The sequence below is a fragment of the Chionomys nivalis genome, chromosome 4 (genome assembly GCF_950005125.1).
Source record: "Chionomys nivalis chromosome 4, mChiNiv1.1, whole genome shotgun sequence".
NCBI classification, from domain to species: domain Eukaryota; kingdom Metazoa; phylum Chordata; class Mammalia; order Rodentia; family Cricetidae; genus Chionomys; species Chionomys nivalis.
Genome location: NC_080089.1, coordinates 55,018,306 through 55,042,522, shown reverse-complemented (window position 1 = coordinate 55,042,522; position 24,217 = coordinate 55,018,306).

Here is a 24,217-nt window from a genome sequence, read left to right as displayed (position 1 = left end):
GCCCTGGGATGAGAAGCATGCGATACACACGGCCTCTGCAAATCCTGACTCTAACTTTCTTTCCTTCTTTTTTCTTCATTCCTTCTTTCTCTCCTTCCCTCCTTCATTCCTTCATCATCCATTTATTTATTGGTTTATCAAGACAGGGTTTCTCTGTGTGACAATGCTGGCTCTCCCGGAACTCACTCTGTAGACTAGGTTGTCCTTAAACTCACAGAGATCCTCCTGCTTCTTCCTTCCGAGTGCTAGGACTAAAGGTGCATGCCACCACTCCTGGCTATGATTTAAATTTTCTGATTTATTTAATTTAATGCATACGAATGTTTTGTCTACATGTGTGTATGTGTACCGTGTGTGCTTGGTTCAGGTGGACGTCAGAGGACAGCAAATTTTCTGGAACTGGAGTTAGGGTGGCTTGTGAGCTATTGTGTGGGTGTTGGGAATCAAGCCTGGGTCTGCTGCAGGAGCAACAGTGCTCTAAACCACTGAGCCGTCTCCCTGGTCTCACATACACATCCCCCTTACACAGGGTCTCACTGTTTACACCAGGATGGCATCAAACTCACAGAGACACAACCTTCTCTGTCTCTCAAGTGCTGAGATTGAAAGTGTGTGCTAACTTGCCCAGCCAAATCATAAGCAGGTAGATCTATTGCGTTTGAGGTCAGCCTGGTCTTCAGAAAGTTCTAGGCCAGCCAGGACTGCATAGTGAGAGCCCATCTCAAAAAAAGGATGCAGAGCAATTGGTGGGCTGGAGAGATGGTTTGGCAGTTAGGCCACTTGTTGCTTTTGCAGAGGACCTAGAGCAGGGGAACTGGGGGCTCCCAGCACCCATATCAGATGGCTCACTACTGTAGCCCCAGTTTTGGGAATCTGACACCTTCTTCTGGGTTCTGTGGCACCAGGCATACACACAGTGCTCATACATGTATGCAGGCAAACACTCGTACACGTAAATTAAAAAGAAAAAAAATGGAGAACAGTGAGGGCTGCAGTGACGGCTTGGTGGTTTCTTTACTGTTTCGTTTGCTGTTCTCCCAGGTTCAGTGCCCAGCAGCCGCATATCAGCTCACAGCTGTCTGCTAGCTCCACTTCCAGAGCATCCAGTGTCCTTTGCTGGCCTCTAGGCACCAGGCATACACATGGTGCACAGATATACCTGCATCCAACAGTCAGACACATAAAATAAAAAGATAAATCTTAAAAAAAGAAATAGAACAACTGAGGGTACCATAGCTATAGAAAAAAGATTGTCCAAGATATCTCCATCAATACAGAAATGCCAGATGATTTAAAAGCAGACCTTGTCTGGAGTGTAGCTCAGTGTTGGAGAACTAGTTTAGAGTGTGCAAGGCCCTGGGTTCAATCCCTAACACATAAAAAGAAGGTAGAGCATGAATAATATTGTATAAATTGTGAAGAACATAAAGGTGAACAAATCTATATGCAGGGCCAGCATGCCAAATACATATGTACAATAAACTCAGGAATTAAAACAAAAGGAAGGCTGGTTCACAAACTGTCCTAGGAAGAAGTCTCTGTCATGGAAAGCACTTTGTGTGTTCATTTGGGGACATGGTGCCCTGTCACTTGCACAGCTGTGGAAACAGTTCACAGGCTATCTTTGTGCCCTCCTTTCACTCCCACTGAATCCGCACTTCTGATTTCCTAGGATGTTCCCCACAGCTGGACAGGCCTGGGCCCCTTAGAAATGCTGTGTGACCATCCCACTCGGGATCTGGAGACGCCACACTGCGGTGTGACCATCCCACTCGGGATCTGGAGACACCACAGTGTGACCTTCCCACCCGGGCTCTGGAGATGCCACACTGCGGTGTGACCATTCCACTCAGGTTCTGGAGATGCCGCACTGCAGTGTAACCATCCTACTCATGCTGGCCTAGAAAGGCCAGAAGGGGGAGCTGGCTCAGTATCAGAGGTCAGAGCATTATGGGTTGTTGAACACTTAACTTGGGTGGTCCCATTTCACGGACTGGGAGCCTGGACTGAGTAAAAAGGAAGAAGGTAGCTGAGCAGCCTCCTGCCTGCAGACACAATGTGAGCGGCCACCTCTGCCTACCAGCACCATGGCTTCCCTGCCGTGATGGAAGGTAGGACTCTCAGACTCTGAGTCCAGATAAACTCCTCCTCCTTGTAAGTTGCCTTTTTCAGGCATTTGATCACAACAAGAAAAGAACAGTCCCCAGTGTGGAAGCAGTCTCAGTAACAGGTGGAGAAGATGGCCTACTCGCCACCTGAGTTGATATCTGTCAGCCTCGGGAATAGAGAGGCAGGGGCAGTGTCTTAGTTAGGGTTTCTGTTGCTGTGCAGAGACCCTGTCACCACAGCAACTCTCATAAGGAGAACATTTAGTTGGGGCTGCCTTACAGTTTCAGAGATTTAGTCCATTGTCATCATGGTGGGAAGCATGGCAGCGTGCAGGCAGACATGGTTCTGGAGGAGCTGAGAGTTTTATGTCTGAATCCATAGGCAGCAGGAAAAGAGAATAACGCCGGGCCTGGCTTGAGCTTCTGAGACCTCAAAGCCCACCCCATGGCACACTTCCTCCGACAGGGCCACACCTCCTAATAGTACAGCTCCCTATGAGCCATTTTGTAAATGGAAGTTTCTGTCCTGCCTGGTCCCACAGCCATTCAGTCCCAACAAAACACACAGAGGCTTATATTAATTATAAAATGGTTGGCCTATTAGCTCAGGCTTATTATTAACTAGCTCTTACAACTTAAATTAACCCTTTTTTTTTTTTTTGGTTTTTCGAGACAGGGTTTCTCTGTAGCTTTGGAGCCTGTCCTGTAGACCAGGCTGGCCTTGAACTCACAAAGATCCACCTGCCTCTGCCTCCCAAGTGCTGGGATTAAAGGCATGTGCCACCACCGCCTGGCATTAACCCATATTTTTGTCTGTGTTACACCTCTCACCATCTTAGCAACCCACACAACACTGTTCCACCCTAAGAACACAGTTCACTGTCCCAGAAGAGGCCAATCACAGCTCTGAGATTTGCTGTCCAATCGTGTATAGAGTAGAATGACCCGATGAATAACCGTATGTAGCATCCTAGTAGACAACATCTTATGAACTTAAAACACTATCCTCCAGGATGTAGTATGTGAACCCAGTCCTGGAACATAGGTGTGGAGACGGGGTAAGACTCTTAACCATAGCCAGGACCTTGTACATGCTAGGCAAGTTCTCTGCTACTGGTCACACCTATGGCTCATTCCTTTCTCTATTAAATCAATCAATTCTCAATCTGCTTTTTAAAAATATTTACTTATTTTTTATGGGAACATTAATCAGAGGACGAACGAGAGTATGTCTCTTTCCACCATGAGGGCACCAGGGATAAAACTTGGGTTATCAAACTTGGCTGGAGTACATTTGCCCACGAAGTCATCTTGCCAGGGCCCCAGTTTTCTTGAAAGAGTGTTGTTTCCCAACTCAACATCTGCTGCTTTAGAGGTTTTGATGGCCAAGGGATCAAAGCATCAAAATGAGAATTATCAGCAGCTGTGCTAAACAGAATTTAGCTTGCCAGCTGGCCACTGTGTGCTGTCCATGTTGCTGGATGAACAAGCCAAGGGGAGGAGAGCTTGGCGTTGTATGGAATGATTGATTTAGACTTGAACCGCCCAGCTCAGTAGCCAGGAGCCACCTGTTGCCGTTTTATTTGAAAAGTAATTAAAATTAGGTCAAATTATTAGTTTACTTCCCTAGCCACATTAGCCACATCTTGAGCAGTCACCCATGTGTGCTGATTCCCAGCTACCATATCAAGCAGAGTGAACTCAGGCACGTTCCCCATGCAGGGAACACTATAGGGTACCACTGGCTTGTACTTTTTTTTGTTTGTTTTTTGTTTTTTGTTTTTTCGAGACAGGGTTTCTCTGTAGCTTTGGTGCCCATCCCGGAACTAGCTCTTGTAGACCAGGCTGGCCTCGAACTCCCAGAGATCCGCCTGTCTCTGCCTCCCGAGTGCTGGGATTAAAGGCGTGCGCCACCACCGCCCGGCTGGCTTGTACTTTTAGAAGGTAAAGAGAAAGCCATGACAATAGAGGCCTCTACCCTTCCTGCGAGCCCCACTAGTCCTAGACCATCTTGGTTGATTTGGATTTGAATATCAGCAGATAAAGGGCAACACGGAATGGAGCAAAGACACAGCAAGCAGACTAGGGGATGTCCTGGATGTGCTGGGGAGCTGAGGACCAAAGCTGAGTGAATGAACATGGACTAAATCTCAGTCCAAGACAGCTGGACTTTCTCTGCATTTTCTCCCCTCCTGTACTGCACCCATACTTACATATTGTTTAATGAGTTTCTCTAACCCTTCCCTTTATTTTACTGTGCTATATATTGTTTGCAGAATATTGAACCCTTGGGAGTGGCCCAGAGCAGCTGAAGAAAGTCCTTGTTAGACACAGCTGTGCTCCTGGCCCCCTAAACGTGGTGAGCAGGCTGGCCTGAGGGAAGGCACAGAGGGCTGCACAATTCTCAGGCCCTTTCAAAATTAAAGTAAATGGAGTTGGTGCTGCTGTTCATAATGAAGCCTCTGGTTGGAAAGGAAGCAAAAGCACTGAAAAGAGCCAGACCACGATGATTTGCAGGGGACATGCCTACCTCCCTAGACATTTCCAGAGTCAACAGAAAAACAGAAAACCTTGAAGAGTGCACTGGGGTGGCCAGACACAAACCTGCATCCCTGCTTACAGTTTTACTCTGAAAGAAAATAAATTTAATCCCGTTATCAATGTGAGGGGGTGGGGAGAGGGGCAGAGCTTGAATGCCGGACCATCCTGCTTTGGAAGTGCTGAGGGTGGGGGGCTGTGTTAAAAGCTTAAACACAGGAATGTGTCATCTGGGGCTCCCAGGCAGACTGCTTCCCTCTGGAGGAGGCTGTCACCACTGAGTTCAGAGATGGGGATGGCTCAGACTGTGAGCCTTGCCAGCCATCTAGTGAGTAGTGTCTCCACAGGAGACCCAAGCAGCAGAACACAGCGGGAGAGACTGGCTCTCTTGTGAGACATGAATCGGCAGCAGACCCAATATTTATGAGACTCTAAAGCTTTTACAATTGAGAAGCCTGCCTCAAAGAAAATCATAAAAATTATCAATGTGAAATCACATAGGAATACTAATGAGAAAGAAATCCAAGTGACTTCCAGGGAGGAGGTTCAGACACTCGGTGACTAATAACTTCCAAGTAGGAGCTGCTGACCCTTAACCTCGCAAGCAGCGTACTTTGATTCATTGCCTGACACACCCTGCCCTCAGAGGATCACACCTCTGCCACTGAGCTACTTCCTGAGCCTTGGCTCTGGGAGACACAGTCATTCAAGGCTGTCCTTGAACTCAAGATCTTCCCGTCCCAGTCTCCCAGTACCAGAACTACAGGCTTGTATCACTACCAGCTCCTTACACTTTTATAATGAGAATGCCACCCCTCTCGCTCCTGGCTGCACATTTTGGTCATCTCAATATGTGACACAACTTTTTATACTGACATTTCCTAAAGAGAAACTACAGAAAGACAATTCAAAGCTTCCCTTGTATGGCCAACCCATTGGATATTTTATAAATGATGATTTAGTTAAAAAAATTTTTGGTTTCATGACTAATTGGTAAAGTCATAAACATTTTTAGGACTGTTGTCAAACTGGGGCGAATGTTCATCAAGTTTCTTGTATAAATGAGCTATAAGACTTGAGGGTGTTTCAAGTTTTCATTTGCAAAGGCTCAATCTTAAGTACCCTAAATTGATGGCACTCGTTAACCAGGGCAATTCAGACGAATTCTTAAATTGCTACTACATTGCTTTGAGCCACATAATTGTGTAATAAAATCCCTCTTATGTTACACATACTGTACGCATGGATGAGCGCGTGTGGGAGTCTCACCACCCGCAGACCCTTTTCTCCCAGCAGTCTTCCCATGCTGGTGGCGGTTTTGTGGGCCATTTCATCTGGAACCGCCGGTCCTCATCAGGACAAGACGCATCAGTGACACCAAGAAGCGGCTGCATACACTGAGAGGCATAAAGCATCCGGCTTCACCCCCACACAAGCCCTTGCCGCTTCTAGGATGCCTCAAATACTCTAGGATTAGTGTCTATAGACACTGTTTTCAAGCACATGAATCTCATTAAAAAGACCAAAATGCACGATCCATCCATGACTGTCTAGATGGCATTGCTACGTGTATTGTTGCCAGCAGAGACCTTCTGTTTTGACCGGTCATCACGAGAAGAGACTCCTGTGGAAGAATTTTCCATAGACTAGCTTTTGTCTCTGTACCTTTCAAGCCTGTGTTCTCCTCCACAGCTGCCAGTACTGGGCATTGCCACAGTCATAGTTTACTGTGGCCTCTGGCCTGCACCATCACACTGTGGCATGGTGGATAAGAATAGAAGGGATTGTTCCAGAGCAATTTCCAAACCAGAGTGGCCAGCGACAATTTAACTGTACAGCTGTGGGCAAAGTGCTTACTAGAGAAGTTTGAGGACCTGAGTTCAAATCCTCAGAACCCACATATAGTCGAGTGTGGCAGTCTCAGTATTCCTAGGATAAGGTGGGACAAGGAGATAGGAGAGTCTCTGGAAACTCATGGGTCAGCCAGCCTGGTGTACACAGTAGTGGTCAACGAAAAAAAAAAAAAAGACCCTATCTCAAACAAGGTCATAGGCAGGCCAAGACCAACACCTGCGGTTGTCTTCTAACTTCACGTGTGATATGGGCAGACACACACACACACTCACAAATGCACATGTCTGCACAAGCACATGTTATATACACAGAGACAGTTTAACACAAAAGTGACCATAAACTACATATTACATCCACTTAAGTCATCTGCTAGTTAGATTATCCTTGTCTGGACTGAAAAATACCCATGGCCATTCAGTGTGGACGGAAGTAGGACATAGATGTTGGAGTGGAGGAGACAGTGGTCTGATCATGGCTGAAACCATTTAGGTCTGTGAGCCTTGTAGGTTCATCGTGTTTGTGGGACTGCTCGGTGAGGGCTGCTCCAAGCGCACTGAAGGACCTTCGTGCCTAGGTTAGTGAGCCGCACAGCGTTTCCTCTGGCTGAGGAGAACAAGGTGGGGGCGCTGGAGTATAGCAGGCTTTCTTTGGGCCCACCAACCAACTCCCAAATCATGACATGGGACTTCGTATTCATTATGAATGCTCAGCCTTAGCTTATGTTCATTTCTAGCTAGCTTTTTTCCTTTAACTTAAATTAACCTGTTTCTCTTTACCTATGTTTTGCCTTGGGACATTTTACCTTTCTTTCCTTCTGTTTGTCCTACTCCATTTCTGGCTGACTGGCCACTGCCTGGCTGGCCCCAGGCATCTCCCTTTCTTTCTCCCTCCTTCAATTCTCTTCTCTTCTCTTCTCTTCTCTTCTCTTCTCTTCTCTTCTCTTCTCTTCTCTCCTCTCCTCTCCTCTCCTCTCCTCTCCTCTCCTCTCCTCTCTTCTCTTCTCTTCTCTCTCTATTCTAGATTCCTCTTCCTACTTTTCTCTGTCTTCCCACCTATCCCTCCTCTGCCTAGCTATTAGCCATTCAGCTTCTTATTAGACCAATCAGGTGCCTTAGGCAGGCAATGTGAAACAGTAACACATTTTTGCACAGTTAAACAAATGCAGCATAAACAAATGTAACAATCTCTGCCTAGCTGCAGTAATATTCCACAACATTAGAGAGATTGGGAATGGTCTCCCACCGTCTCACCCAAGCACCCCCACACTCAGCACAGCCTTGTCAGACAGATCCTGTCATTCTGGAAACCCCACAGATAAAAAGCATAAGCCCAGAGAAGAAAGGCCCTGGGCAGAGTCACAGTGGTAAGGGGCAGAGCACAGCATCCTGCTGTCCCCACCCCATAGCTGTGCAGCTCCATGTGCCCACATAGAGCACTTGACATAGGGATTGGGAAGGTTTCCATCCCTGTCTTACCACGGTACTAGCCCTTACCTCACCTTACTGCCCACACCATAGGACAACTGACAAGGCTCTTGTGCACACGAGTTTGGCTAATGTTCAAGGCAACCTGCATGGAGTCAGCACCATTTGTCATGGTGACACAGAGACTGGAGGGACCTCAGAGTACCTACCACTCAAACCCTTTGCTCCACAGATAGGAAACTAAATCCCAGAGGACAGAAGAAGAGATCCACAGCAAATCAAGAAATCTCCTGACCCCATAGTTAACTTAGTCTCATCTTCCTTTCTCTCTTTCGTGGGTGCCTTCAGTCCGCTCCCCTAGGCCTAAGGATCCCCATTGCAAACTAGGCCTTCGCCCCGGCTTTCAATGAACCCATTTAGCAATAGTCCGGCCAAGCAAGCCAGGTGCAATCCTCCTGTACCAAGTCTTTGCTGTTAGACTGTCCCACCCATAGTCCTGCTGACAGGGGAATGAGTTATGCCTCTGGCCCCAGGTGGAGTGAGTGGCAAGCTTGAGCAATGGCAGAGAAGCCCAGACCTGCCAATGCAGCAGAACCTGTTGACAGAGGGCCAGATGCACGGACTAGAACCGGGGCACCGAGGGGAATCTCTGTCCTTCCATCCCATGAGCCCTAGCAGATACTAGACTCCAGACATCTTCTAGCTCATCTTTGCAGTACCATGTTTCGTGAGGAGGTTTCTATACTGTGCAACTTAGACACTGTAGAATAATTTTTAAAGCCATTCATATGGTTCTCGTATCAAAGTCTCTACACCACATCTGCCTCATCCCCTCACCCCTGAGTCTCCAACTTTCATTCATTCTTTGTGTATTTTTCCCAGAATTATTTGGTGCAGATATAAATATATATCCTTACTCCTTTTTTTTTTTTAACAAGATGGGTGTTTTGCCTACATGTAGATCTGTGTATACTGCACACACAGTACCTGTGGAGGACAGAAAGGGCATTGGATCCTCTGGAACTGGAGTTACAGACAGTTGTTAGCTTCCATGTAGATGCTGGGAACTCAGCCCATGTCTTCAGAAAGAGCAGTCAGTGCTTTTAACCTCTGAGCCACTCCCCAGCCCTACCCTTCCTCCTTTTGGCCTAACCGGTATCTATATATTTATGTTCCTTGCAAAGGAAGTGATGTGGTGGATGCTGAGCCACTAAGCCGTGCTGGAGATCTTGCCAGATCACGGCACAAGGTGTTTGAAATTCCACTGCAATCATGATGACTTAGACTCGCTGTAGTCGAGAGCCAGAATTTGTTAGGAAATGTCAGTTTTTCCTCATTCCCAGAAGTCTTTATTTCTGCTGAACAGCAGTGCTCAGAGGTGAGAAGTCTAGTCAGCTGTGAGCACAGCCAGAGTCTCCTGGGGCTGAGAGGAGAGAGAAAGAGAGGGGACCGTGATGTACAGATAGGGACAATCGGACACAGACTGGTGATCCCAGTGCCCTTGAGGCAGAGGCGGTGGAACAAGCTGGAAGCCCGTCTGCGCTGCAGCAAACTCCCCACATACAATGTTAGTCATGTGTATGAGGCCTTATTGCCCCTTGAACTTAAATTCTTGGAACAAGAGGAGGGTCTACTGTGTATAAACCCCAAGTGTATTGTGGGGGTCTGTTTCTTAGGAACCCCGGAGTCAAACATGCTTAATGTCAATGCCAGTGTGGGAGGTGATCAGGGCCTGTGAGGCTGGGCCACTTTATGCAAAATAGAAAAGCAGCTAAATCAGATGGGGTGTGTGTGTGTGTGTGTGTGTGTATGTGTGTGTGTGTGTGGTGTAGTGCTAGACTTTCCATATGAGGCAGGTGTGCTACCAGTGAGCTACACCAACCCAGCTGGTTCTGGGCCCTCTTTAGGAACACAGGAGAAATAGGCTTCCCCCAGGGTCTACATGAGCCAGGGCCATAGACCTGGGTTTGGCTGTGACAGGCCAAGAGCCCATTGTCTTCCAGGACTTCCCAGGAAGCTCAGTGTGCTGTGAAACAGGCCAGCATCCAGGGCTTGTTTTAAGTACCAGGGGTTGGCCCAGGGACAGCACAGGAGACAAGTGCGCTACCACTGAGCTACAGCCCCAGCCCTCTGCTCCTTGGGGGAACTTTGCAATTAACTTTAAGTATTCTTAAACTTGTCTGTGTGAGTGCCCATGTGTGTTTGTGGCACACTCTCCTGAGTGTTCAGGCAGGCCAGAGTTCAGACTTTAAAGACCTTCCTCTATTGTGCTCCACCTTATTTCCTAAGACAGTGTCTTCACCAAGCCTGGAGTCCATCACTTTGCCTGAGCTGTTCAACAAGCCTTGCAAACAGTCTGTCTCTGTCCCGTAAGACCTGGGGTTACACATTCTGCATGGCCTAGGCTAATTTTCCATGAGTACTGGGATCTGACCTCAGGTCCTTGTGCTTGCTGAGCAAGCACTGATCACTGAGCCATCTTCCCAGCTTCTTCAAATGGTTATTTTATTTTTTTTTAAGACAGAGTTTCTCTGTGTTGCTTTGGGGCCTGTCCTGGAACTAGCTCTGTAGACCAGTCTGGCCTCGAACTTACAAAGATCCGCCTGCCTCTGCCTCTCAAGTGCTGGGATTAAAGGCGTGCGCCACCACCGCCCGGCTTTCAAACGGTTCCTTTTAAAGTGTTTCATTGCCTCGTCTTCCTTCCTTTCTTTGTGTTTGTATACGTGTGGGTACATGCACATGGAGGTCAAAGGGCCACTTGGAGAGGCAGCTCTCTCCTCTCAGATATGAGTTGCAGAGATTGAGCTCAGGTCATCTGGCTTGGAGGCTGAGCCATCTCACCCACTCAAGCTTATTTTTAGCTGATTCATAAAGATTCTACATGATACGGGGCATCATGCTATGCCTGGAGACACATATTCCGTTTGTACTAATTAGTTTAGGCTAAGCTTACCTCCTCAGGTATTTATAAATTCTTCGAGAGCTTTAAATGCATTTTGTTGCGCGTCTGTTACGTTCCAGGCATTGTGTTGGTACTTCCTGTTACCTCTCCATTCTCCCCACTGTCATTCAAGTCATTTGCTCTTGCCCTCATTTCACAGATGAGGAAGGCTGAGGTCCAGAGAGACTGCACAATTGCATAAGGTCCCACAGTAGGAGCCAGCATTTGATTCCGGGAAAGCCTGCTGTCAAGCTCAGGGGTCTTCCGTATAGAACACAGACATCTTTCAGCTCCAAGAGAATTAAGGGTCAGCTTTCCCTGTGGTACCATGCCTGGACTCCCTGCCGTGGTCAGTGCACCAGAGCTGGACCGGCTTTCACGGAGTGAGGGGTGAGGTGTAAGATCTGCTTTCACATGAAGATATGGGCATGGTTAGCAGGGAGCGGTGTGGCAGACAGAGACTCTTGAAAACATCCTCCAGAGCTGCTCATAGTCCAGTGGGGTAAGTGGTTCCATAGGGGAATGCATGAGGTCCCTAGGATCCCTGAGAAACGGGCTTACCCCTGAGGAGATCAGGGTGCTTCCTGTAGATGTTGCTACAGAATAATGGTAAGGAGAAGAAGTACAGGCTGGTCTAGTTTCGTTGTTGTTGCTGTAAGAAATACCCTAATAAATTATTGATGAAAGGTGCTTATTTAGCTTACACTTCCATGTTACAGTCTGAGGTCACTCCAGGTTACAGTCTGAGGTCACTCCAGGTTACAGTCTGAGGTCACTCTATGTTACAGTCTGAGGTCACACCATGTTACAGTCTGAGGTCACACCATGTCACAGTCTGAGGTCACTCCATTTGACGGTCTGGGTCACTTTATGTTACAGTCTGAGGTCACTCCATGTTACAGTCTGAGGTCACTCCAGGTTACAGTCTGAGGTCACTCCATGTCACAGTCTGAGGTCACTCCATGTCACAATCTGACATCACTCTATGTCACAGTCCATCACCGAGGTCACCCCATGTCACAGTCCACCATGGAGGGTTCCTCCAGGTTATTGCCTATCTTTGAAGGCAAGTGGACACAGTAGTGTAAGCATCTAGACAGATCACATCTGCAGTCAAGAACAGAGAGACAAATGCATCCTTACCTCCTTGCTCCTTTACTTCTGCTTAGCTGGCTTTCCTCACACAGTCCATGGCTCAGCACAGGATGCTGCCTATACTCAGAGGGGATCTTCATACCTCCATTAAAAATTAAGACAATCCCTCTCACACATGCCCACAGCGTAGCCTGATCTAAATAATCTCCCATTAAGACTCTTACTAGTTGATCCTAGGTTGTGTCAAGTTGACAGTTAAAACTAACCAACCCAGCCGGGCAGTGGTGGTGCACGCCTTTAATCCCAGCAGAGGCAGGCGGATCTCTGTGAGTTTGAGACCAGCCTGGTCTACAAGAGCTAGTTCCAGGACAGGCTCCAAAACCACAGAGAAACCCTGTCTCGAAAACCAAAAAACAAACAAACAAAAAAAAAACCAAAAAACAAAAAAAAACTAACCAACCCAAGTGTGAATCACATCCAAAGGCTGGAGTGGAGGGGGGGGCACCTGGAGGGATTACACGTGGTCAGAGACCTGGGGAGCACTTCTTACACAGGAGAGAAGGGGACCCTTGTATGCTGTTGGGAAGAATGTAAACGAATAATACAGTTTTCATGGAAGAGAATAGGAGGTTACTCAAAATACACAATACAAAAATCACAGTTGCCCATGGCCTAGCAATCCAGACCTGAGTATTGTCAGAGAGCCATCTTCAACCCTGTGTCCCCTGCGTCATTCTTCACAATAGTCAAAACTATGACATTGGAACTGCAGAGATGGCTCAGTGGTTAACAGCACTAGTGTTGTTCACTAGGGAACCAGCAGCGCTATTCATGCAGGGGTCTCCTTAAAGGGGAAACATCAGTTTTCCACACAGAAAGCTGGGAGTGGATGTTGTTAATGACCCATTGACCTTTACTGTCTGTAGAGTCAGACCTCACCCAAATCCTCCAGAGTGTTTATCCCAGACTCTTCCCCCCTGAGGCCTTTATCTTCAGCTCAATAGAACACATTCCTTAGGATAGCTGTCACACTTACCTTATAGCATGCCTGACTTCTATGTTGTCTGGGTCAGAGACCATACCAGATCCTGGGCTTTAAGCTATAGAGTGGAATCCATCTTCGTGATCACATGGACATTGCAATGGAGTTTCTATGTAGTGGTGCCATAAGCTTTATTGTCTGTCTGGAACTGGAATGATTGTTGCCTGGAAACTTTTTTCCAAATGTGGAATGTTAAAATATGCTGACAATAGGCCAGGTGGTGGTGGTGCACACCTTTAATCCCAGCACTCGGGAGGCTATCAGGCATATCTCTGTGAGTTCGAGGCCAGCCTGGTCTACAGAGTGAGTTCCAGGACAGGTTCCAAAGCTACAAAGAGAAACCCTGTCTTAAAAAGCAAAAACAAAACAAAACAAAAAATATGCTGACAATAAACTGGTCGCTGTTAGACACTCTAAGTTTGATCCAGCCTAAGCCAAGCTGAATCAAGTTCTTTCTTGCCTTTCATGGTTCCTTTCCCTGATGCTTGCATGGATCTCTGCACTGGCTGCTCTTCCATAGGACCCAGGTTCAATTCCCAGCACCCGCATGGCAGCTCACAACTGTCTGTAACTCCAGTCCACACTGTTTCTAATTCCAGGGGATTTGACATCCTCTGTCTGGGCTCTATGTGCACTATATGTGCTTGGTGCATAGACATACATGCAAGCAAAACATCCATACTCATTAACTAAAGAAATTTTTAAAAATGAAATCAGCATGAGAGCCCACTAACAGGAATGGGTAAAGAAATGTCGCACATATATACAATTGGGAAGACTTAGGGAATAACTGATAAACAAAATAAGCCAATCATTGAAAAACAAATACCATATGCTATTATTTCTATGTCACAGAGCTAGAGAATAGATGGTGTTACTAGGGTCTTGGAGGAGGAGGTGGCAATCAGTGGGTACAGGGACTCAGGCAGAAAGGATAAATTTGATTTCCCCAGTACTGGGAGTTGAAACTAAGGTCCCACATGCACGCTAGTGAGGCACTCTGCCACTGAGTTCTGTCCTTACGCATTTTTAAAAAATGCTATCTTTTTTTACATAAATTGTTTTTATATTCATGGGTGTTTTGTTTGAGAGAGAGAGAGAGAGAGAGAGAGAGAGAGAGAGAACCATGTATGTGCCTGGTACCTACAGAGATAAGAAAAGGGCATGGATTTCCCTGGAACTGGAGTTGTAGATAATTGTGAGCAGCCATGTGGGTAATGGGACTCTAACCCTGATACTTTGGAAGAGCAGCCAGTGCCTGTAACCACTGAGCCGTCCCTCCAGCCCCCAGCCCATTTGTTATTTTGTTACAGTCTTGCTAAGCTGCTAAGCTGATCTTGAACCTCTCACTGTATAACCCAGGCAGGTCTTGGTCTGTCTACTGTCTTCCTTTCTCACTTTCCCAAGTGTTTCTGAAATCTATTAAATAGCATGAAGAACATGGCCAATAATTGAGCTCTGTACTTTTCAAAGTCGTTAAGATAGCAGATTCCACTACCACTGGGTGTGGTGGCGCACACCTTTGCTTTCAGCAGTTGGGAAGCAGAGGCCAATAGATCTCTGTGAATTCAAGGCCAATCTGGTGTACAAGGGAGTTCCAGGCCAAGCAAGGCTATATATATAAAACCCTGTCTATAAAAACGTAAAGAGGGCTGGAGAGAGAGATTAAGAGCACTGGCTGCTCTTCCAGAGGTCCTGTCTCAGCAACTACATGGTGGCTCACTACCGTCCATGGTGAGATCTGATACCCTCTTCTGGTGTGCAAGCACACATGCAGATAGAGCACTCATATACAATAAGTAAACAAATCTTTAAAAAAACATAAAGAAAGAAAGGAAGGGAGGAAAAAAGCAGGGAGGAAGTAAAATATAAAGAGAAAGAAAAAAGGGAGGAAAAATAAAACAAGCAACAAAAAATAAAACAATTGAAGTGATTCTGAAACTCAAAACTGACAACCACCAGAATATGAAAAGGAGAACAATCACTTGCCCATGTGTCAGCTCGGAAGCACAGGGACCCAGTGACATACGACAGAAACCTATGGGATTCTTCTGCCAGCCCCAGGCCCACATATTTAATAACGCAACCCCAGCACAGCCATCCCTTAGTTGTGTGTGTACCTGCTTTCTGAGACAGCCAGAGCAGTGCTCAAATTCCTGTCCTGCTTTCCCCACTTTTCAACAACTGAACAAGGTAGCAAACCCGGAGTGACAGAAGGAGAGCAAGCTGAGAAGGGTGGTGGTGTCAGTTCCTTCCCATTCAGCAAGGTGGAGGGAGGGAGACCCCCCAATAAAGGAGGGGATGCAGGGAGCAGGCGAAAGCCCAGGATGAGGAATGACAGGACTTGCAGCTTTCTGTGCACGCCACTGATGTGCAACTGAAGAGCCTAGATGATGGGACAACAGAGCAAAATGGTGTGTGTGTGTGTGTGCTAGTGTTTGTGTGTCTGTGTGCCTGTGTGTGCTAGTGTGTGTGTGTGCTAATATGTGTCTGTGTGCTTGTGTGTGTATGTGCTAGAGTGTCTGTGTGTGTTTGTGTCTGAGTGTGTCTGTGTGCCTGTTTGTATGTGTGTATGTGTTCTGGTGTTTGGGTATCTGTGTGCCTGTGGTGTGTCTGTGTGTCTGTGTGTGCACTAGTGTTTGTGAGTGTGTCTGTGTGCCTGTATGTGTGTGTCTGTGTATCTCTGTGTGTGTGCTAGTGTGTGTATGTGTGTGTAGTGTGTGAAATTAAGACTGAGCAAACAGAAGGAGAGAGTGAAGAACAAGAATGAATGAAATAGGAAGCAAACCATATAGAAAAATCAACAAAGCCCGGAGACAATAAAAGATGAGAAAAATGAAAAGCAAAAAAGTAAAATGTAAAGAGATAAGGCACAAAACCTCTAATAAAAATAAAGGGGCTGGAGTGATGGCTCAGAAGAGGACTGGATTTCCATTCCCACACTGGGCAACTCACAGCCACCTTTAACTTCAGATCAAGGGATCTGATACCCGCTTCTGGTCTCTGCAGTCACCTGCATATACACACGAGAGATACGTACACATACTCACAGGTGAAAGTAAAATGAACCTTCAAAAAACTAAATAATGTGGGAAAATTGGTACAATAATTACTTTATTTTATTTTATTTATTTTTGAGTCAGGGTTTTGCTGTGTGTAGCCCTGGATATTCTGAAACTAGCTCTGTAGACCACGCTGGTCTTGAACTCACAGTGATCCACCTGCCTTCCAAGTGCTGGGATTATGCCACCACCATCAGGCAAATACAATAATTTTGATGATTTGATGAAATGGAAAAGCTCATTAGAAATATGAATTATCAAAGCTGAAACTAAAAACAGTAGGAAGTATGAATAGTCATATAATTGTTAAGGAACATTCACTTATTATTAAAAGTCGTTATAATAAGAAAACCTGTGAAATTTTTCCAAAGGCTAAAGAAAGTATCTTCTTGTATATTTGTTTTGTTTTTAGCCAGAGTCTCACTATCCAGCTCTGGCTGTCCCAGGACTCATACTATGTAGACCAGGATGACCCAAACTCACAGAGATCTCCTGCCTCCGCCTCCCAAGTGCTGAGTTTAAATGGGTGGACCACCACACCTTTAAAGGAAGCAGGCTATACGAAGTCGTCCAGATGACAAATGTGTGCATGCGCATATATGGGTCAGAGGCCAGTGTACACCACGTGGGTCCTGGGGATCTAAGCCGGGTTTTCAGGCTTGGCAGCAGATGCCTTCACCCACTGAACCTTCTCTCCAGCCCATTATCTTATTTTCTAGCCATGTAATTACATTGCCTAATGACAGGTTTATTTCTTTTTAAATTCTTTTTAAAGTAAAGAAAATTTAAGAACATCAGACAAACTTTTAAAATCAGTACAATTTAGCAAATGTCCTTGGCTATTCTGTCCACACACAAAAGCGACAGCATTTCTACTAACCAGATACAATTTGGAAGTAAATTCTACAACTGAGACCATTACAGTAACAACAAAAAAGCTATAGTATCTACCAATAAATCAAACGGAAGATGTATGAGCCTATACACTGCATCACTAGGAGACATTTAAATAGAACTTTAGAAGGTGAATCTTGTTCATAGTTGGAGAACGCACACTGTTCATAGCATCACTACTCCGATTAATCTAAAACCCAGGCACAACACCAGAGTTTCTCAGCTATGGCATTGACTGTGATGTAAACATACAACTGGATGTGATGTTCACAAGCATGACCATACTGCCGCTACATGCAAAATGTGAGTGAATCTCATGGACATAGGAAAACGTGAAAGAAGCCAAGCACAGACAAGGATGACTATAAATGGCTCATTGATGATTTCATTTCTAAAGAGTCCAAAGCTGAGTCTGGGAGATGACTCAAAGTGCTCGCCACACAAGCATGAGGACTTGAGTTTCAGCCCTCAGCATCCATGGGAAAAGCTGGATGCAGGGCCATGCAAGTATGGTTTCTGTCCTGGAGAGCTGGAGATGGGAGGGTCTCTGAGGCTTTGCTGGCCAGCTTCTCTACTTGAATGGGTTCAGTGTGAGACTATGGTTGAAGTTTTATTGCTGAAGGAGACAAAAACTATGTCTACCTCCCTTCCCAAAGTTCCAGTGACAAACAAAGTTCTGAGTCCACTAAAATTCACTCTAGGGAACAAAAAGTTTATTAAACTTATTTATAGAAAGATGGGTGGCCTTAAAGCAGCCACGCTGGAAAGCAGGGATGACGACACACCTATGGCTACATAGATGATGTCACCTTCCTCTAGTCTTTTCCTGCCCACATGCTCAGCCCTGCTGGAGTCTGAGTCCACCTATAGTTAGGACAGAATGGCATACAACTAGTTGGGAGGAGTGAGTGGATACTCAGGCGGGGGTCCCATGACCTGACCCTGTCCCTCCTTTGTGGCGTGTCAGCAGGCTGTAAGCCCCAGCTGATCTTTTGCAAGTGGGCCCAGCTGATCTGATGATGACAGATTGGCTCGGAGCAGAGCCCTGTACAATGGATACCTTGTCTCAAAAAGGAAGATGGAGCAACTGAGGAAGACCCTCAGCTTTGATGTGGCCTCCTCATCCATGTGCACCTGCACACACATGTGTGCACACATAGACGTACGCACTCATGGATGTGTATACATACCATAAAGGTCAGAAACTGACCTTTGGTGTTGTGACTGGGAATGGAGGCTGCTCTTGCGTGGTGGGCAATGACTGAGAGGAACTTAGGAGGAGGAATTCTGGGATTCTCTCCCCTCTCCCACTTCTTGATCTGGGTGGTAGTTTCATAATCGTGTCTCGTGGTAAAAAGTAAGATATACACTTACAGTATATACTTTCTGAATCTATGTTTTAATTTAGTAAATTTTTTTGCTAAAAAAAATTTAAGTGAAAATTTCTAATATAAAGACTTCTCAAACTTGGTGGTGGGGCGCTTGCCTTTAATCCCAGCACTTGGGAGCAGAGACAGGCGGATCTCTAAGTTCAAGGCCAGCCTGGTCTACAGAATGAGTTCTAGGACAACCAGGGCTACACAGAGAAAACCCTGTCTCGGAAAAAACAGGAAAGAGGAGCTGGAAAGAGAGATGGCTCAGCACTTAAGAGCACTGATTGCTCTTCTAGAGGACCTGGGTTGAATTTCCAGCACACACATGGCAGCTCACCACTGCCTGTAACTCCAGTTCTAGGGGATCTGGCACCCACACACAGACAAACATGCAGGCAAAACACCAAGGCATATAAAATAAAAATAAATAAATCTTAAAAAAAGACTTCTCACACTCAGTGACCCTGTTGAATTCTGGGTAATGGATGACTTAGCAGCAGTGCTGGGACTTTTATATATTTAGTTCTCTTTGATTAAATGGTTCTGTGTGAAATAGGTGTTTTCTTGACACTATAACCCCTTTTCTTTGGGGAAGACTGAAGACTGAACCCAAGGTCTCATGCATGATGCTCCCCCAGTGAGGAGCATCTATATTCATTCTCCTTTTATTTTTTATTTTGAGATAGGTTCTTACTCAATTGCCCAGACTGGCTGGGAGCTTTCAGTCCCCACTGTGGGTAGTTGGATTGTGTGCATGCAACACCTATGCCTGCCTCTTACCATTTTCTCAATAGTTTGTGTGCATGTGTGTGTACATGAACATGGATGCTGGCTAGTTTTGTGTAAAATTGGCACAAGCTGTAATCACTTGGGAAGATGCCACGATGAGATTGGCCTGTGGGCAAGCCTGTGCTACAGTTTCTCGACTTTCACTGTTGGCAGTGCCGTCACTGGGCTGGTGGTCCTGGGTGCTATAAGCAGGCTGAGCAGGCCATAAGAAGCAAGCCAGTCAGCAGCACTGCTCCGTGGGCTCTGTACCAGTTCCTACCTCAAGTTCCTGCTCTGAATTCTCCGTGATGGCATGTGACATGAAAGTTGAAAGCTGAAATAACCCTTTCCTCCCCAAGTTGTTTACGGTCATGGTGTTTATCACAGCAATAGAAAATTCACTAAGATCGTGTGTGTGTGTGTGTGTGTGTGTGTGTGTGTAGAGGTCCGAGGTCAACATGGGACATATTCCTTAATCCTATCCAAATTACTTGTTGAGACAGTCTCTCACTCTGAACCTGGAACTCTAATTCAGCTAGAATGGGTAGCCAGCAAGCTGGCTGTCTCCTGATGCCCAGCACTGGGCTGCCAGGCACTTGCTGCCTCTCCTGGCTTTTTCACACAGTTTGGGGGTGGAATTCAGGTCTTAGTGCTTGCGCATCAAGCACTTTACCCTCTGAGCAATCTCCTTACTCCCTATCATTCCCATTTTGAAGAAAATGTTTGCAAATGATATTACTGATTTTGCAGATGAGGAAATTGAGGCCCAGTGAGTTTAATATGACTTAGCCAAGGTCAAACACAATTTGCTGAGAAGCCAAAATCTGGAGTCGAGTCTCAGCAGACTGGTGTGGACTCGTGTTCTTTACCACCCCACTGAGTCATCCTGTCAGCTGCCGCTTCTCTGGTCCACTCAGTTCTCAGTTCCTGGAAAAGTGTTTCGCCAGCCACACGATTCGTTCCACAGCTCGAGCGGCATCTGCGCCATGTTTGATGACTCAAAAGACAGTAACAAGCCCTATTATGTTTCAGCTTTTGCCAATAATGGACAAAATTTTCAAGAACTTGGGATACTGTGCTAGGAACATAGCTGAACAAAGAGCCTTCTGTTTTGCCCAGGAGGAGCAGAGCAGTGATGGACAGCACAATACTCATTTCCACTGCCAAGAAATAAGCGAAATGATTTTCTGCATCTTAAACCCAAATCCATTAAGGCTTTTTAATTGGCAAAGAATAATATATTCTGCAAATGGTAGATATTACCCATCCCCTAACACCTCTTCCTGTCTTTTTTTCTAAATTGGTAGTTTCTCAGTTAACTATGCATAAAAACTGGGAACAATCAGTGTATTCTCAGCTACCGTTTTTAGGAACTATTCCAACTATTAACAACAGTGATCACTGATTGGAGCTTTTCCTGCATTCTCCCATTTTCTGTAATGAATGCAGGCCATTACTTAAATCAGGCAAAAATGTCCAATCAGTTTAGACTACATATTTTTTTTTCTCTGCCTGGACCAGGGACTTGGAAAGTGATCTACCCAAACAAATCCCAGGAAGAAACCAGCTAGGTGGACTGAGGACTCCTAGAAGCAAGCTTAGGCCCCCACTGAGTCCCAGGGTAGATACTGGTGTGTGGTCAGCAATTGGCTACCAGGTATGTCCAGTGTGGGGCTGAGAGCCATAGATGAAGCCCAGCACAAACTCAGGAAACATTACTAGGTAAAAACACCTGTAAGTCTAGTTCTCGGGATGAATTTTACAACATTGTGTCTCAGGGGCTCCCAGAGTCTTCCAGATGGCTCAGTTGGTTAACCAGCTTGCCCACACACTTGTGAACTGAGTTCAATGCCCAAGACTCACATGGTGATAGTGGAGGACTGACTCTAGCAGGTTGACCTTACACACACACACACACACACACATTAAATGGTTTTGTTTTTTTTTTTTTTTTGGTGAAAAAAAGTGTCCCTCAGCCTGTTTGCTGCTTAATAAAATTAGAGAGCAGGCCCTTATCTCCCATACATTTTTATATAACTATATAATTACAATACTATTAGAATATGTAAAAGGTAAAAGACTGGGAGAAAGTGTTAGTAGTTTTTTGTTTTCTGAATGTTTTTATTCTTCTACTTTTTGAAATTTTCCAATATCGATCATCACATCAATCTTGATTATAAATACATAGTTAGACTCTGGCTACCTTGGCCAGAGGGTTTATGTTAAGGAAACTAGGAGGGCTCATTGTCTTTCAGATTATTGAAAGCTGAAGGAAGCTTAGCTGGAGAGAGACTACCAGAGAGTTCTGACCACAGCAACAATTCGGCTAGGAGCTGGTCTGAGGAGCTGGCTCCCAAACACTCACAGTTGGATCTGCAGCTGGTTGTCCCAAGCCCACACTGCCCTAAAAAGCATTTTCTTCCTGCCCTTGTGCCTTTTGTCGCTCAAGGTCATCTTTCTGGACTGGGTTATTTGACTCAACGACTCCTGATGCTTTTGTCTGGGCGTCCCCAAACACACAGTGAGGGTCCTGGTGTGTAACGGAGATTCCATAGCTGGTTTAATAAAATCAATAGTCACTACAAGCAAATGTCGCTTTATAATGGGGGTGGGGCTCTCACTTTTGAGGAAAGGAATTTCATCTCACATACTGAGGATTCAAGGATGGAGTTCACTGGGGCAAAATAAAAGCCAAGAGTCAGCAAGAGAAGTGACACGTGCCCACCGATTCTCCCAGGTGGGGGTGGGGGTGTAGACGGCAGGGAAAATGAGGGGCTCTATTTGAGACTTGCCGAGTACAGGGCAGAGTTGCTCCTTCACGGAATCCCTGTTCTATATCCAATAGCTTGCTCATGCTTCCCAATCGCAATTAAACCAATAATTACATAGTTAAGGTGGAATCTGCTCAGGATGGCAAGCTCCGGGGCAGGGGGACAGTGCCGAGGGGGAGCGCGGCCCAGGCCTAACCACCTCACGGCTGCTGGCTACATAGCCGCAACACCTGGGGCAGCAGCATACGTAGCCAGCCAGCACTTGTGATGAAGGAGTGGATGAATCCACTGGGAACATGCAGTGGTCAGTCAGCCACAGTGGCAGGAAACAATAGGAAGGAACCCCTGCATGGCCAGTCTGGAGAGTCCACGCTTAGGTCAAGCCGCATCCAGAGCACTGCCGGGGAGGTGGGTTGAGAAAGCCAAGAACTCAGCCTGAACTTCAGGAAACCCCACCATCCAAGCTGGGTGAGGATGAGGACTGCTAAAGAAGTAAAAACAGGGCCGGGTGGTGGTGGCGCACACCTTTAATCCCAGGACTCTGGAGGCAGAGGCAGGCGGATCTCTGAGTTCGAGGCCAGCTTGGTCTACAAGAGCTAGTCCCAGGACAGGCTTCAAAGCTACAAAGAAACCCTGTCTCCAAAAAAAAAAAAAAAAAAAAAAAAAAAAAAAAAAAAAAAAAAAAAAGAAGTAACCACAGAACTAGGAACTATCTTCATAGAAGCCAAGAGAGGAGTGAGTTTCAAAAACAGAGAACTTATATTGGAGTCTGATGCTGCCCGATCTTATAATATGAATGCAGCTGATTATGAAGCCTGTATACCAGGAACATTGTACAACCCAGCTTGGAACTCCCAGCATCATCACCGCCAGCACCAACACCATGCCCTCCCTAACAGAACACTGAGGTACAAAGATACAGAGGGCAGCGTTGTTGTGAACCTGGGCTCTAGGTGTGTACGGCGTGTGCGCTCAGCCAGGATAAATATCCTCCTTAAGACATTTGCTGCTGGAATAGGATACCCAGCCCTGGGCAATTTGTACAGGAAAACAACTGGATTTTTTGTATGTTTCTTTTTTTCTTTTTTGAAACAGCATCTCACTGTGGAGTCCTGGCTGGCTGGAAACTCACTATATAGACTATACTGGCCTTGAACTCACAAAAATCCACTTGTCTCTGCCCCATGAGGGCTGGTCCACCCCCACATATAGTCAGAGCAGTTTGTTCTGACTCAGTTCTGGAGTTGGGAGAATCCAAGACCAGGTGGCCTCACATCCACCTTCCTGTACCCAGATGCCATGCTCTTTTAACTCACAACATGAAATAGTAGGGTGAGTGCTGTCAGAAGCAAAGCTTGCCACGCAGCCTCTCTTTGAGACAAAAACTCAGTTCATAGAGACAAGTATTTATCCCTCTCAATGGCCATAGTCCTGTCATCCTGGCTACTGGGAAGGCTGAGCCAAGTGAACTGTGAGTTCAAAACCTGCCTGAGTAAGTTAAAGAGACCCTGTCTCCAAACTAAGTAAGGGCTAGGGTGGCCTACGGGAAGTGCCAGGCTCTATCCCTGCCTCCACCATTGCACACTCACAAGAAATCCCTCTTAAAGACTTACTCCTTCTCAATGGCCTCAGCCTCCCAGTACTTCCACAATGGCAATCTATTTCGAGACAGGTTTTGGTGAGGACGAACTCTGGGGCAAATCGGCTGCCTCCCAGGATGGTAGTACGTAACTGGTAACACTGGCAAGGGCACTGTCCAAGGCATTATGAGGCAATGGCACAGCACAGTGTAAAGGTAAGTTAGAAGCACGGGAGTCAAAACCAGAGGGACAGCCACTTGCTACAGAGAACGGTCCAGTTGCATCGATGTCACCTACGTGTGGTTCGACACGTATAACCCAAATCAGACTCTGCATCTGATCTACGCTGAAGTTCAAGTGATCTCACACCAAGGGAAGTCAGAAACACTGGGCAGGGCGCCTTTTGGGAACTTCCGGGGAGAGCCTAGGGAAGGCAGGGGGAGGCTGAGTGGGAGAATAAAGTGTTAGGTGAGGTTTTGTTTCTAAAATGTGAGAGACACCGCTTTGCTTATGGGCTCAGAAGAGTGTTTAGCAACTCGGCAGCATATTAGAATGGCATGCGGCGCTCCCAATGAGGGACTCTCCCTGATGTCTACCCTGGAAGAGTCTAATGCAGTGTTTCTGTGTGGCCCAGGTGATTCTACCGGGGCAGAGGGAAAGATGGAGGTACAGGCATGGGAATGAGAATGGATGGGGAACCTCCTCGGAGAACTAGGAGGGGATGGGTTGAGGACAGGAAAGTGCAGCAGAGTTGTTTGAAGCAAGGA